Source organism: Suricata suricatta, chromosome 13 (assembly GCF_006229205.1).
Source record: "Suricata suricatta isolate VVHF042 chromosome 13, meerkat_22Aug2017_6uvM2_HiC, whole genome shotgun sequence".
In the NCBI taxonomy this organism is placed as follows: Eukaryota; Metazoa; Chordata; class Mammalia; order Carnivora; family Herpestidae; genus Suricata; species Suricata suricatta.
In genome coordinates this window covers 42,047,697-42,055,358 of record NC_043712.1, presented here as the reverse complement: position 1 = coordinate 42,055,358, position 7,662 = coordinate 42,047,697, and positions in this window count along the sequence as shown.

Below are 7,662 nucleotides of genomic sequence, written 5' to 3'. Positions count from 1 at the left end.
GGATGCAGGAAGCAATACTTGTCATAAAGTTTGGATTGAAATTCTATGTGACATGGTAATATACTTTTTATCAGAAAACATTGAAGCTCTTTAAGAAAATTAGTAATTGGGGATTTTCAAGTATCCAGAAATGTGAGGAGTATGATTCTTAATGGTGCTGAATCCTGCAGAACTCCTTGTGGGTTATAAAACCAATTTCTTCAAGAGACACTACTGCTGAATGACTTTTTACAAAATAGCCTAGGGGCAAAATAGATTTGAGATTCAAGGTGCATCATTTGTTGAAAAGTACAAAAGAAAGCAAAAAAAAAAATTAGGAAAGAAGGCACATTTTATGGTCAGCCATTTTGTAATTTTGCTAATCTTTTGTTGTGCCATGTTTCAAAGGCAGAAATGTAAGTCTAACTCTGCATTTGATTGGACTACAAAGCCAGATGTCAATTTGACTTAGTTTTGGAAAAAAATGTTCAGTTGTTATAAGATCACTTTTCTGTTTTTCTCCAATATTTGGAACTTGCACAAACTATACTTCTGAAATCAAAATCCTTACCCCTTCTTATGAAAAACAGACAAAAAAAATTGCAGAACCTGGATGAAATTGGAGTATTAGTTCCAGGATGCATCTGGTATTATGCCCATGATCTGCCTCCTGCAACATTGGGACCAGGCCACAGGATCAGCCACAGCTGAGGAAATGAAATTAGTTAGACCAGCAGTTCTCACATTATATGTCAGCATCACTTGGGGACTTAGAAATGTACATTCTGTAGACTCACTTCAGACCCACAGAATCAGGAACTTGGGGGCTAGCAATCATGCTTTATATAGTTTTATAAGGTTCGAGAATCCTTGAGTTCAAATAAGCTACTATTGGCAAATATTGGATCCAGTGAATTATCTTTTTTTCCCCTCTCTCATTTGCTCTTCAGGACATGAATGGCTTCTCTAGCTCCTGTCCCCATCAGGGCTACTAAGTTCTGAAGACATAATTTTTCTTGCGTATTGAAAGAAAATATTTTTTACACATTCTTCTCTTCTTACACATGGCCTATATGCTACTTAAATATCAGTGTGTGGGAACTACTCAGGAAATACTAGATCCCTTCTCTTGTCCGTTAGGTATTTGACTGTTATTCATTACTGAAAGGGATGGACATAAGATGCTGGCATCCCTAAATCATCTAATGATAAATTTAGTGAGTAAATAGTTAATTATTCTTTATGAAAACTGTACTTCTAAATTTTAACATACTGAATATGATAGCTCTAAGAGCAAAGTAAATGAAACATAACATAGTCTTTATCTTCCTGTTAAACAGACCACTCTATGTTTACATCAATAGAGTGATTAAACAAGTATCTTGGGGCTTCTAGGTGGCTTAGTCCATTGAGCATCCAGCTTTGGCTCATGTCATGATCTCATGGTTCATGAGTTTGAGCCCCACATTGGGCTCTCTGCTGATAGTACAGAGCCCACTTGGGATTCTCTTTTAATATATAATATATAAATTACATATATACATATATAACTTTTTCTGACATTTTAATATTTTTCCCTTAAAAGCAAAAATTAAATACCCAGTGTCTTCCTCATCATTTCAAAATTTCCAAAACTTTAACTTCTCTCGTGGGAAATACCCATGTGAAGGCTGTGGATATCTAAAGGGTACTCCTTATGGTCTCTACTGTTTTAGGGACTGAATCCTCAGATGACCCGCATTTCAGCCAAATGTCAATAATACTGATTTGGCCACATTCTGTTTGCTAAGGAAGGACCTCCAGGGTACAGGGACCTCTACAATCCCACACTTCTCCTATCTTGCCAAATTTAAATAGTACCAGTGTTTATCTCAGATTATCTAGAAATGGTTCTCAGGCCTAGATCTGTGCAAAAATCTTCTGATGATCTTGTTAAAAAATTCAGAATGCGTTCATCTCTCTAGATTGTTGACTTAGTATTTGAGGAGTAAAATCCAGAGGAAGAATGTGTATTGTCAATAAGCATCCCAGTGTTCTTAGGCCTTCAGGGGACCAAGTCTCTCCCTTGATTGTGTCCATTTACGTAAGTGTCAGTGTAGCAAGGACTGTCATTAATGCAGATGCCTTTGTCCCTACCATCATTCAGACAACACCCCATGTGGTGGTGGGTGGAGGAGTTAAGACAGTCATGTGGATGGATGGCACCTTTCCAAGGCCACATTCCTTAAACTGGTTTTGGAACACCATGAAGGAAGGAGGTAATGTGAAGAGCTCACTTTGTGAGATTCTTAGCACAGTAAGCCCCACGGAGCTCAGTGACAAAGCATGCCTTGTCCTCCGCATTCTGGCTGCCTTTAATTGGAAACTCTGGGAGCACCCAGAGACATGCTTTGTGTGAACAGTGCTGTTCTCAGGAAAGCTAAGGCGGGTGCTGAGATGTTCTTAGCTGGCTCTGGAAAGGTGATATGGGTAATGGGACTGGATCAGGACCAGGAGGAGAGGCTGAGCTCTGCGTGGGGACTGTCTCTATTTGGAAAACATTTGAAAGACTTCTTTGGAGACTCTTAGAGATAATAATGGGACAGCCCAAAGAGAAGGCTAATTTCCTCTAATTATACTAGGTAGGCCTATTAAAGCTGGAGATATATGGGCCTCATATTCTATGAACACAGGTATTTCTTTTTTATCTATTTTAGGAGATGTCATTGTACTGGATGCTGTTAGACATTCACTTAGGATGATTAAAAATTGTCAGATACTGTATAAAGTGTGGGCAATGTTATTTCACTGCATGGATCACACCTGGATCCTCAAGGAGGTACATCAGTGACTGACATTTGACCACTAGCCCCCAGGTGACTTCAGCCAATCAGAAGCCGTGAGTGTCATGGCTGTAGGTACACACAGGAGCTCTTTACACCAGCCACTGAAATTCAATAATTAAACTGTGTCCTGAAGCATTTTATTAACATTATAGATCAATTGAAACAATGAATTATTACCTGGGAGTAATGACAAATAATACATTTGAAATATAGAAAGAAAATCCTTGTGCTGTAAGAGATCATAAGTAGAGCAGAAAATTTGTAAGTCCCCAAGCTTTTGACTTTGGAAGAATGCAACTTATTTGATAAATATCTTTCTCTTCCCTGCCCCCCACCCAGCCTTTGTCACTAGAGCCACCTTGGATCATTTTTGTTTTAGTGGCCTCACTAATGTATTAGGTAGCATGGATGGTAGCATGGATGGGTACTACCTAATATCCATAGCTGCCTTTTGTCTTTAGGTGGTAATCATACCAATTTATTATAGTCAGTGAACCATTATAGTTTCTTGAATGTTTCCTAGAGGCCAGGAAAAGACTCCCATGGTGGATTATGGCTTTGCTTTACTGTTATGTATATCAGTGATTTATGTCTGGTAGAGAGAATGGGCTAATATGGCCTCTCAGGACACCCTTTACTCTTAAAAAATGACTCTTTGGCTTCTAAAGTAGGGATAACTACACTTAGCACCAAGAGAGGCTCAGTCATAAACAATAAAATATATTCTAAATTATATGTACACATACAAAATGCTTAGTTTAAGTTAGGGGAGAAAAATGGAAGTTATACCTTCTTTTCTGTCTCTCAAAGTCTCTCAGACTTTTATCCCTCTTTCTCAAAAACTGTGTAATTAAGAATGATCAACCTTTTCTTTTATAAAAATGAAGGTAGTAAATGTTTTCCTGCTATAACTATGCCATAAGAATATAATGAATAACTAGATTCCATTAAATGATGACTAAGTGAATTTAGGTAGCTGCATGAAGGATCTCTGTTGAAGTATGTTAAATAAAAAGTAGTTTGAACATTTATATAAATAATGGTTTCACTTAAGGTCACTTATGTTTCAGGAAAGGTTGGGGGTGGGGCCTAGCTTTATGGTAAAATTTTTGTTTTAAAAATCAGCATTATTGCAGTCTAATTAATGTGCAATAAAATGCACTTATTTAAAAAGTGTTCAATTCAGGGCCACCCCAGTGGCTCAGTCGGTTAAGCGTTCAACTTTTGATTTTGGCTCAGGTCTTGATCTCACGGTTTATGAGATCAAGCCCTGCATCAGGCTCCATTCTGACAATGCACAGCCTGCTTGGGAGTCTCTCTTGCCCTCTCTCTTTGCCCCTCCCCTACTCCACCTCCCACCAAAATAAAAATAAATGAATGAATAAAAAGTGTTCAGTTCAATGATCTTTAGCAAATGTATACAAGTGTGTGACTCCCATCATAATCAAGACCTTCCCATTTTCCCAAGGAGCTACCTCATGCCTCTTTATACTCAACAGCCACCCCCCCCCCCCATCCCTGGCCTCAGTTAGATACTGGTCTGCTTTCTGTTACTAAAGCTTAGTTTTGCTTTCTGTAGAATTTCATGTAAGTTGAAGCATACAGTATATATGCTTTTGTGTCTGGTTTCTTTCTTTCACCGTAATATTATTGATATTCATCTGTTGTTGCATAAATCATAACTTCATTTTCCTTTCCACTCCTGAGTATTATCCATTGTGTCGATATCCACAATTTGTTTCTGAATTCTGTTACTGATGGACTTTGGGACTGTTTCCGTTTTGGGGCTATTATGAATAAAGCTTTCATGAAGATTCTTGTACAAGTCTTTGTATGGGCATGCATTTTTATTTCTTTGGGATAAATGTGTAGAAATGGAATTGCTGGTTAAAGATTTTTCTTTATAAGTTCTTTGTTGCATTTGTTTTAAAGTGCTTGTTTGTTTGGTGATTTGGTCTATTTTAGCCTCAAATAAGTACCTCCCCATTTGTAATGCAATCATTTGATCAAAGTTCTTCTGGTAGAAAGGAGCCATTGTTTCATTTTCATTATATCTAGTTGATGTTAAAATTGTTAGACTCTGGCAGTAGTCCAGATCCACTGCCATTTTCTTTTGTAGTGTTGCCTATATTTCTGGAAACTGGAAATTTGTCTCAGTTTACAAAGGGATAAGAGGAAATACTCTCTCTGGTAACAGTTTATCGAAGAACTGGAGGCAGAAGGACAATTAAGAGTCAGGATCATCTGTATATGAATTGGGTGGAGAGACATAGTTAGGCAATAGGAGTCAGATGGACACAGAGGAAGGAGGCTTGTATCTCTTGAATAAACACCAAACTGTGAATGTTGAGTACAGAACAAACCTCAACACCATCCATCTTCAAAACTTTCCATCTATTAAAATACAAATATGTCACTTATTCTGGGTTTTTAAAAAATGTTCAGAGATAAAAACATTTAGGTATATAGTACTTTCTCATGAAGAGAAAGCAGACATGGGGTGTTTATTTTTTAATAGCGCATTATGTTGGGTGTTAGGTCAGAAATTCTTTCATATCAGGAGGCTCAGAAATTGTTCCCTTTTCTATTAAACATATTTTGGTTTTCTCTGCTTCTCTTAAATCTAGATAGAAGTTAGTTGATCTATTGTGGTGTCTTGAAAAAAATACATCCTTTAAATGTGGTGTTTTAATCAGAGTTTGTTTTCTTAAAAAGAACAGTTATTCAAATCAGTTCAAGTTAAAAAGAGGTACATGGAGAAGATAGAAGGCTACATCACTAAATTGAGGATAGGAAATATGGCCAAGCTTCATGGGAACTGGACCAGGAGATAGAAAGCCAGTGGGAACTCAGGAGGAGTTCTCTGTCTCTGATTTTGCCTCTCTGGATATCGTGCTGTTTTTATTTCTCCTTTGTCCTGTTTCTGTAGTACAGTATGTTCTGTCCAGTCTGTCTTTCCCTGCCACTCTCCTTCATTCTCTTCTCTACTGGATAGTTTAACCTGCTGATTCATAGCCTCTGCTTCTTACTAACACAGTTTTCTTGGACACCAAGTCTCATCTCATCTCTCCATGACCTTTCAGCTTTTCATGACCACAATCTGTATGGATAGGAGTTTAAATTCTCCAGAGAGATAGTATCTAATTGGTAACAGGCCAGTAGATTTATAGGCATAGAGGAAGCTGTCCATTTTTTGTCCAGTACTTGTGGCCAGAGTCACAGAGTTCTTATCTGGCCATCAAGCTCTTTCCCTTTAAACAGGAGCCATTAGTGAGGCAACTTAAGGGGGACTTGGGCAAAGCAGAACCACTGAATGAGATGTCTACTGTGAGTAGGCTCACTGGAAGTGCTAGAAAACCTGTCCTATTAGGCAGCAATGATGTGATGCTGAAGTCCAGGAGATGGACAGGCAGGCAGGCCAGGAGACCAGAGCTATCTCACTAGGCAGTCAGACTTTAAACTTCTCAGGCATTTTGAAAGAACATTCTTTCCTCCAGTCTAATTAAAATTGGTCAGATTGCCAATGCCTGCTAACTGACTTGACTTAAAATGACTATTATTAATGAGCATTGGATGAAACATAAAGAAAAAGCAAAGAAGTGAGTCAATTTAAGGGATTGTGTCTCACAAATTACAATAATAATACAGTATCTGAATTGGACTATGTCTGCCTAGCTGCCCTCACCCTTCCCAACAGTTTAGGATCCAAGCTGTGGAGCTGAAACCTGGATTTGGACTAGTGTAATGTTTCATAATACGTGGATTTAATGGAAGCCAGCTATCAGCTTTGAGTTACTTTGTCTTTAACTCATCAGGGTGTAAATGGGTTTCAAGGTAATTTTTAATCTATATGTAAATTAGCAATTTCTGTAACAGCCGTAGTATGAATTTGAGTGTGTGCAGAAAAGAAGGATTGGATGCAAGCAATATTTTGAAAATAATGTCAAGAAAAAGGCTGTACAAGTGATACATGACATTCAGTGAATTTGAATATAGGTTATATTAGGATACTTTCAATGAAATTATTGTCATTGAAATTTTTCTGAGGCTGCTAATACATAAAGCAATATGTAGAACAGAGAATAAGAATAAAGCTTTATTGTTGTTGTTAAACTGTGTTACAGGTCACACAGTTTTCCATTAGAGATATTCCATTTGGCAGATTTTATATGGAAGTTGATTGTATTTTTTTTGAAGTTGATTGTATTCTTACTGAATTTGTTTTTTACTCAGATAGTAAAGTGACTTAAAGTTGAAGTGATTAAAACCCTTTTTTTGTTTTCTGACACAAAATAATATGCCTTATCTACTATTTAAATCTAAGTTCATAAGTAAATATGCTTTCTTGTATTTATATCTGTAGTGTGACATGCTAAAAAATTACAAAAACCCTATTTTTTCCTAATTTTAGAATGAAAGCTGCATAAATATTTTATATTCAGATAATATAATCAATTATTTCTTTTTCTTTTTCTTTTTTTTTTTCCCCATAATATTTTATTGTCAAATTGTTTTCCATACAACACCCAGTGCTCTTCCCCTCAAGTGCCCTCCACCATCATTACCACCTGTCTTCCCCCGTACCCCCTCCCCCCCAACCCTCAGTTCATTCTCAGCTTTCAATAGTCTCTCAAGTTCTGCATCCCTCTCTCTCCCCAACTCTCTCCCTCCTCCATTCCCCCTGGTTCTCCATTAGGTCTCTCTTGTTTTCCTGCTAGACCTATGAGTGCAAACATATGGTTTCTGTCCTTCTCTGCCTGGCTTACTTCACTCAGCATGACACCCTCAAGGTCCATCCACTTTCCTACAAAGGGCCATATGTCATTCCCTCTCATTGCCATGTAGTACTCCATCGTGA